Source organism: Meleagris gallopavo, chromosome 6, assembly GCF_000146605.3.
Source record: "Meleagris gallopavo isolate NT-WF06-2002-E0010 breed Aviagen turkey brand Nicholas breeding stock chromosome 6, Turkey_5.1, whole genome shotgun sequence".
Lineage (NCBI taxonomy): Eukaryota > Metazoa > Chordata > Aves > Galliformes > Phasianidae > Meleagris > Meleagris gallopavo.
Genome location: NC_015016.2, coordinates 6,381,135 through 6,390,158, shown reverse-complemented (window position 1 = coordinate 6,390,158; position 9,024 = coordinate 6,381,135). Strand labels below are relative to the sequence as shown.

At 41.9% G+C, this 9,024-nt stretch overlaps 1 long non-coding RNA gene across 1 annotated transcript in view; it reads left to right on the top strand.

Moving 5' to 3' along the window:
- Positions 1-436: 436 nt before the first annotated feature.
- The window catches only part of LOC109368088, a 25,866-nt gene continuing 17,278 nt past the window's right edge, over positions 437-9,024 (top strand). Inside the window, exon 1 of the long non-coding RNA XR_002115768.2 lies at positions 437-1,754. This is a non-coding gene — a long non-coding RNA (uncharacterized LOC109368088). The remainder of the gene's footprint in view (positions 1,755-9,024) is intronic.

Sequence of the window (9,024 nt, the reverse complement as noted above, 5' to 3'; positions counted from 1 at the left end):
ACCAAACTCTCCAGCCTTGCTAAATGGCAACACAGCCTTCTAGTGTGTCAGCCATTTCTCCCAGATTTGTATCATCAACAAACTTGCTGGGGGTGCAGTCTACCCATTAATCCAGGTCACCAGTGAAGACGTTAAACAAGACCTGACTCAGTACCAACCCTTGAGGAACACTGCTAGCTACAGGGATGGAGCATCCAAAGCTTCTCTGGGCAGCCTGTAGCAGTGCCTCACTGCCCTCTGAGTAAAAAATCTCCTTCTAACATAGAATCTAAATCTTTCCACTTTTAGTTTAAAGCCATTTTTTCTAAAGGAAAGTTTCATGAGATTTTGAATGGACACAAGCAATTTATTTCTCTGTATCTACAGAAAAATATGTTTTTATTCATTTCCTTTAAACTCAAGTGTCTCTGCAGCATACTGGCTGCCAGCACTGTCTTGGGAACTGCCTATCCTGGTTTGAAGCGCAGAGTAATTCCTGGTGAACCATTAGTGGTATCAATGCTTTAATTGCAGTGAACATGAAATGGAAAAATATCACCAATCTGACCTGAGCATTCTCAGATACCTGCAGTGTCCTAATAGTTACCAGTATCATCTTGAATGCTATTCAGTTTGTCCTCTGTAGACCACAGCTCTTATCAGTCAGCTGGACCCTCTAACATCAACCTTCTGTACACTCCAGTTTTTATTTATACCTTAAACACAGCCAGACCAGCTTTATTTGAACTTGCCAAAGAAGTGGACTCCTGGAAGGTGTCCAAGTTTATATTGACTGGGGGATTTGATTCAAATATTTGTTTTAAAACTCTCCTGAAAAGAATATCTGGTGTCAGAGCCAACATAACGTAATAGCCCTAATGCATTGCCCTTTTCTGTCTCCCTCCTTCTGCAAATTTCAAAATGTTCTGCAGAAATGTATGAGTGTCTGTAAGTATAATCCTTTCTGCTTGGAAAGCAAAAATATAAAAGGTAACTTGCCCAAATCTATAGCAAGATGGAAAATAGAGCTGAAAGGCTCCCTAATCCTGGATGTCAGCTAAAACATCATGCCTAAAGCCAGATGGTTCTAGGTAAATCAATGCTGGCATTGCTGATTCTGCGTTGATTCTGTATAGAGCTTTCTGTGTGTAAGATCAACAGTAATAAGACCCCTTTTGGCTTCAGGGATTTACCTGTGATGAGGTTCACTGCTCTGTAAATAGATTTACAGCCTTCCATTGTGGATGATATGAGTTTGACCCAGCTAAGGCAAAATCAGATAGCACCATCATCTTGTAGCTCCCCATAAAGCATCCATTCCTTGCTATTAGTTGTGAAGAAGTAAGCCAGTGTTTAATAAGGGCTGAGAAAGTAGAGCCTTGACTTAAACTGAGCACAGCTGCTCGTTTGTTCCTCGGTTGTGCGTGAGGGCAAGCAGTGTTCTGGCATGCTCTTGGTTCCCTAAAAGCACTGCTGAGGGATCTCACTATTTTAACAGGCAGGTCACCAGGCTCCCAAAGTGACGGCAGCTGATGCCTCTGGAGAGCTGGCTGTTCCCCAGGCCTTGGGGAGAGCAGATGCTGGGAAGGATGCCCTCACCGTGGGAACCACGGTCTGAACCTGGAAGTGTGGTGACAAATCAGTTCAGCTGTCTGGAGGGGAGGGGCTGGGCTTTATTTACCTTGCAAAAGTGGTCTGCCAGGTGGCTGAGGTGGATGAAAGCAGGGACTGTGGTGGTGGCTGGTCAGAGCTCCGAACTGATGAAACCAATGTTGGTATGTTTCCTTTCTTAACCATTTTCAGGAAGATTTTTTTTTTCTCCCCTTTTCTCTCTCTGCCTTGTTTCAGTTGTATTTTCACTTTTAGAGCTTTCCCTTCCTCTTTTTGTGCTTCTCTTTTAAATCTAGCTACAAATATATTCTTTCAGATTTGCATAGCCATCACTAGTTTGCTTATTTGCTTTTCCAGGCTATTCAGTAAGTTACAGAGATTATTATTGCTTCTTGGTTAGTTTAGGTAAGTAGAATCATCTTGATAACACTTCATTATACATTATACAGCTCCTCGAATCTGGGGGTACTTCAGAGCCTTATCTAAGCAGATGAAACGTTTTTATGAGCAGTATCCCAGTTTTGTGACATGTATCTGAATATGGGTGTGCCTGCATACACCCATATTTCCACGGGCACTTTTGTGTATAATCCATGTGGCACTTCTGATGTGAGGTTTCCGAAATGCGTAGACCAAGGACTTCTTACAACAGGCTTACCGTGTTTTGCTGTAGGCCTTGCTAAAAGCTATGGTTGGCATGCTCTGAGCACTGGAATAGTTGCTCTCAGAGACACAGACACATGTTGCATACCAGTCTCTTTGCAAATTTGGGAAGTGGTCCAGAATTAACCTTCTTAATCATCCTATATTTTTGTGTTGACCCTCATGTTATACGTAGAGTGACTTTTTTTCCAGATGTCAGTAGCTTTTTCTGGTCTTCCTTTCTTCAGACCTCTGGGCTGTTTCTGTTCTGTCAGCTGTGGGGCCTCCACAACACAAGCAGAGCTTCTTAAGCCTGGAAAAACTGCGAGTAATAATGATCCCTTACTTTCCTGCTTGTTGTGGAAAATGCATAAAGCAAGAAGGAACCTTCTTTTAACCTCCCATTTAGTTCCATTTCCTAATTCTGTAGGAAAATCTTGTAGGCAGTTTCATTATGTCTTTCCTGTAAGAAATTTCATCAGTCTGAAGAGCCTTTATGGATTTTGACCCCATTGCTGTTGCTAGAATGTTGCTCCAGAATGTCGTTTTCCCTCCTCCTAATATCCAACTGAAATTTATTCACGATCTATTTCCATTTTCCAATGGCACCCACAAAGTGTCCTTTATCTTCCTTCTCCCTCAGTGGTGTTTATCCACCTAATGTAGTTTTGTAGTGCAATCACATGCACTCTCAGCTGTCAACTGCAAAGCTAAGCAAGCAAAGCTCTTTTAGTCAAGTCCCATAAGAGAAATTGTTCCTCTCATCATCAGAATAGTCTTTTGGTGCACTTGTTCCCAGATGAATTAACCTTTCCTGAGCACAGATGACCAGAACTGTACACATTATTCCAGATGAGTCTTCACAGTGCTAATATATATATGATGTTAAGGCTTTTTTATCTGCTCTCAAGGTTTCCTGATGCATTCTGTAAGCACACGTGCTTAATCCATAGCAGCATTGCGATGACAGCTCCTCATTAACCTTTAGAGACATGGACATTTCTGTTAGTCTCTATCCAGCTGTTAAATTCTCAAGTTTTAGACAAAATTATAGTCCATAATTATGTGAATACAGAGATTAAACTAAATTCATTAAATTGATAAAATTAGCCTAATTTCTTTTCCCTCGCTCAGCAGTGTAATTCATTGAGATCTGCTGCTGTTAGCGAATGAGCCTGGTAGCTTTGTATCATTACCAAGTTGTCTGCCTCAGCTTAGAGTATCTGGAGGGAACTCTTGAGCTAAGATTAAAAACAGTAGCTGGGGGAAGAAGAAAGAAAAAACCATGTTGTTCATCTGTGTTGTAACAAACCATTTCTTTGCATTAGTGACTTACTGGGGTGCCAGCAGGAGGGAGTGGGACAGAAGAATAACAAAGGGATATCTGCCATCTACCAATTAAATCTTGGAAGAAAAAATAAGAAATTGAGGAGATCAAAATTAACTGGCTTGGCACTAGGGCAGAGCTGGGGAGAGTCGCACAGATGGCCAAAGACAAATTCTCGTACCCTGTGTGACCCTCCCAGACCTCATGTCTTATTGCAAATAATAGCTCTCTTCAGATTAATATTGTATTGGCTTTTTAATTTGGCAAAACGTTTATTTTTCTAACTTTACCTTTAGCTAAAGCTTAGTTTGAAAATATGCATTTGAGGTGAGTATCTGGCAGTTTGTTGAATTGTAGACCACTAGAACAGGATTTACGTTTGCAAGGTATTCATGTAGCATTTGCTATATGTTATATGACTCACAGACCCCTTGCTGCAGATGTACAAGTGAAAATAGAACAATTCAGTGCAGGAAGGCAAATTAACTGCCTAACCAAGTAGCTAAAAATGAAACAGAATTAAACTTTTAGTTAGAAATACTTCTGACATCTGTGCAGCAGTAATAGCAATATAGAACTTTACATTTATGGTAGAGTCATCAGGGCAAGCTTATAAGCTTGGTGGTTTGGCTAAAACATCATGATCCTTGGAACTAAGCCTGCTTATGCTGTGGTCTCCCTCTATTTAGGATGACCTGATTCACAAATTTGATATGCTGATGGGATATAGAGTTGTTGGGAGAAACAGAGCTCATTTGAAGTAGAAGTTGCTCAGATTCTGGTTCGAGGTCTTCATAGTTGACTTGAGAGGCTGTTTTCTTTTTGCTGCCTTTTTCCATTGGTCTGTTTGAAAGGTATGAACTTTTTCAGTGGTGATGTTCATGGAAAATAAAGGGTTAATATGAGATCTGGACAAATAATGATTTGTTTCCAACAGTGCTACCAGCTGAATTTACTTTCAGCTGCATGGTGTGCTGAAAACTGATGACTTAGAATTGGCTAAAGCCTGCAGTGGGGTTGGAGCAGCTGTTGTGTTGCAGAACAGCAGAAACTGTTCTGCAGAAACAAAACCAACACTTTTCCTTAAAGCCGAAACAGAGTGTTGTTTTCCCCACCCCCTCCTTGCCTTCTCGTGTAAGGTTTTCTTGTGATGTTAGATACCCGCTGAGAAAGTAGCGAGATTTCGAGAACAAAGCTGTTTGCACTTGTGTATACTAATGTAGTTACCATTTGGTAACACTTATGCTTTAGTAAGAATCTTTTTTTCCTGTGGATTTAGTGTTTTCGGAACACTTGCTGGATTTACAGCCCTGTAAAGAGAGCAAGCAGTGTCTAGAGCCTAACTGGGCATTGCCTTTAGCTCAGCTGCCAATCTAGGCCACCTGAGAGGATGCTGAGCCTCCTCCACTGACCATTTCAGTGCCTCTTCAGCCCCCAACCAGCCTGCAGAGACTTCTGAAGTTATGCTTTGCTGAAAGCTCTGCGAGTTCCATGTTGCAGACTCAGGGCCATTTGAAGCTCAGCTGGGTACTTTCTCACCTGGTAACTGTGCAGGTGATTGATGAGGGCACTCTCTGGGAGGGCTGTGTGGCCTTTGTCGTGCCAAGGAAACTGTGTCTGCATGGTTGGTGACAAGAGAAACCATCTCCTGCTCTGGTGACCATAATTCCTACGGCTCCTCTCTGTGCTGTGCCACTGCTATGGCAATGTGGTTCCACCACAGAGGATATTTTTTGGGTAAAGGTGTCTTTGTACAGTCACCTAGCGGCTCTTCACCTGTGCTAGCAGTGTTACTGCAGCTTCCCCTGGGGCTGCAGCATGTACCCTGAAATGCGTCACTGTGTGTTCAGCACTGCCATAAACGCTGAGCACTTTGTTGCTTCCTTAATCCATGCTGACTCCATCATTTGTGGGCATTAGCAGAAAAGCACTCACCTCGATAGCAACTGTGCACAGCCCACTTGGCGCCTTGCTCTGGCCTGCGTCATCACGTGAAGGCTGGCCAGCTCTTCCCTCTGAAGAGAGGGGCAAACAAAGGGGAAGGAATAGCGTAAGTGACTCTTCTTATCAGCGCCAAAGAGGATTTGTTTTCTTGCAGCCTAAGCTGCTAATTCTGAATGACATAAAGAAAGAGATAAAGAGAGCTGCTAAGTCTCTGAGGAGGGCTGTGGGGACAAGGTATGATCTCCAAGGGGATACAAAAGGCAAAACAAAGCAAAACCAACACAGCTATGGAAATTAAAAATAAGGCCCTCCAAGAGAAGGCTTAGCGGAGGAAATGAGCAGCAGGCAGCAAAATGGTGACGTCTGCACCAGGGAACCCAGGGCCAATAGAGGCTGATGAAGATCATCCTCCAAGTAACAGAGATAAGATCTGTAAGTAACAGAAAAGGAATTTAAAAAGGGTTAGAGGCCTAATTTTCCCTCCTTTCCTCCAAAAGAATTTGTTACATCTGCGCTGCTTAAAAGAGATTCTGTGTCAGAATCCTATATTTTTTCCTATATAAACTTTTCTGGCTTCCACTAGTTGGTAACAAATAAGCTTCTGCGCAGATGGGTGAAAATTGTTTTCCTGCTTACTTCCTGAAATAGATAGATATGAAATACCAACGAGATACTGAAGAAAGAGTCTTTTTCTTGAAGAAAAGTTTGACCAAAGAACTAAGAAGCGGCTTTGAGTGTTCAGCTAGGAAGGCTAAATCAACCTTCCATCACTCTGAAAGCAAAAATAAAATAAATTACAAAATCACAATATTAAGTGAATAGACTGAAAAAAAGGTGGCAGAAACTCTAACCGTTGCTGATGGCTCAGATTCCAAGGAATTGCCAATGGAAAGAGCGGCTCCCGCTGGAAGTTGTGGTGTTCCTGACAAATCCAAGAACTTTATAATGGTCAGAAAAGGTGTTCTGAGTCATGGCCAGGTCTTTGACACAGTGAAATTGATGGGTGGAAAAAGCCAGGCCAACAAGACTGCTTTGCTTTAGGTATCTACCAGGCCTCTGGAGTTGTATTTATCTGTTAATAAGTCATTTTACCATTTCCCAACTTCTAGCAACAGTGTAAATGGAAATGTGAGACAGCACAGCCAAACGCAGCCTTGCATATCTTGGTATTTTTCCTAAATTAAGCTTCTTTAATTGAAGTGAAATGTCAGTGTTTTAGAGAACCAGAAGTGCTGGTGATTATTGGCATGTTCTTAGTTTTTGCCACGGGTTTTGCTGTATTGACCATCTGAGCTTCTTGTGTGCTGGACAACACAAAGCAGAGCTGCTTTAAAACAGAACACTTGTTATTAGTAGCTTGTTTGTTTGTCTTTAGGCCTATTTATAAAAACAGCAGGGAATTCTGCCAGCAGCCCAACCACAAAACAATTACAGAGCTTTTCTTGGAGCTGTGTGTGCAAATCTACGCAATAATCCAGCAGCAAACCTCGGCCCTATGCACACATGTAGGGAAGCTGTGATCTTGTGTGCAGCACAATTCTTTACTCAAAACATAGTCTGAAAATGTATTCATGTTAATGCATGTAAAAATCCAAAATTTATTTGAACGGGGATCACTGCCAGTTGAGTGAAGCCGGGCCCACAAGTCAGATATGCAGAGCTCAAAAGGAAGTCAAAATGGTCAAATAAATATTAACCAAATACTATACATAGGCTGCAAACTCAGACGAGGAATTCAAGACTCTGGTGCTCACAAAGAGCCCAGCTGTCCAGCTCCCTCCACTTACCTAAGTTTACATGAAAAATAAAAGGAAACCCTGCAGCAAGAGAGGAGACTCATCCTATTTGGAAAGGACACTTGTATTGGTGGTATGGTATTTCATGGATTTCTGTTCCTGATTGTGGTAGAGGGTTGGTGGTTTTTTCACTGCTAGTGCTGCAATTCAGTTAAAATGTTTTCATTAGTGAATGTAGAACTGAAGGAACTGAACGATTGTCCCTTGATGGCAAAAATATGTGGGTAGTGGAAGGAGCCTTAAGCATTTGGATCTGGCTTTTGTTTTTGTTCCGACTGCTGTAAGACAGCATAGCAAGAGGATTTTGTGAGTATCTTGTTAAACAGGAGACAGTAAACAAGACTAGTGAGCCTTATGAAAGGTGGAGATGTTCAAGTGAGACTCTGGGGGGGAAAACAGGAGTGCTAGCTGAACAAATCTATTCAATGGAGATAGCAAATTTTGCACAACGCTGCTTCAGCTGGGTCGCTTCTCAGTACAAAGTTCAGGAGCCACGAACTGGAACATCTCTGCTGGAGGAACACGCATTTGTTAACCAGGCTGGTTGTGTGTCAGGGGGCTGAAATGCTCTTTCTGCACTGCAAAAATCTGTCTGCATTTGATAGATGTGGTGCAAGGTTTTGACAGTTTGGCATTTCATTTATAACTTAAGGAGTAGCTAGAATTTGGGATTAAATCCCAAGTCACTGTGAAGTTCATTAGATCTTTAAATGTTGTTTTGTTTTGTTTTTTTTTGTTTTGTTTTTGATTGTTGTATTCTATTATTCCTTGGACAGAAAAGAAAGCAAACCTGCCTGGCTGCTGCATGGAGAGGTGTGGCATGGGCAATCTATCCCAGGGATACCTTAGGCTCAGATTATATAAATGCTCCCTTGAAACATTTAATACCTCCATTCATGTCTGAAGATGCCTGCAAAAATCCAAGAGGCGAGAAGCTGAGGCTGATCCTGAAGTAGCTTCAAGATCAATTGCTGTGCATAGGACTGGAGCTGGAATCCCAGAAACCCCATCTCCTTTTCCTCTGTGCGTTTATTTTGGGGAAACATCCTCTGTTAAAGGTATGACAGAGGCAGAGTCATTTCCAGCACGTACAGCAGATTGAGGGGATGCAGGGCATGGATGGTGGAAGTCCACAGCATCGTTTGCTTCTTCCGTGCAGCAGCCTGGTAATGTCAATGGGAAAGACTGTGTTCTTAGGAAGCATGTTCCATCCCTGTTTGTTGTTCAGGTTGATGGGAAAAAAAATCTCAAGGTATCAAATTTTGGATGCTCAAAAGTGAAGTCATTCAGTATTGGGAAGTGTGTATATTTTGCTCTTGAACTAGGAGGTGGGGGAATTGGAAAGAATCCTGTAGTATTTGTGTAAGCTTTTTTCTCGCAACCTAATTACTTTGCTGTATGTGAGGTAGTCTGCAATCCTGTGCTAAGGAGCAGATAAAAATGTTTAAGTCTTAGGTTCTGTTAAGTTAGTGACCTTTTGATTCTTTTCTGTCTTTTTGCTTTTCTTCATGAAGTTTAAAAATGGGGAGCAGGCATGCAGTCTCAGTTCCTTCTTTCTGTGCAGAGCCCTTGCTGAATTGCCCTGTTCTCTCTTCTCTACACACAGACTTTTCAGCCACTGTTCATTATATAAAGGGTTAAGGTCCAATGATGTTGAAACCACTCTCCTGTTTACAATCATTGCAGAATTGTGGTATGGAAATTTCCATCTCAGCAAGATTAGAA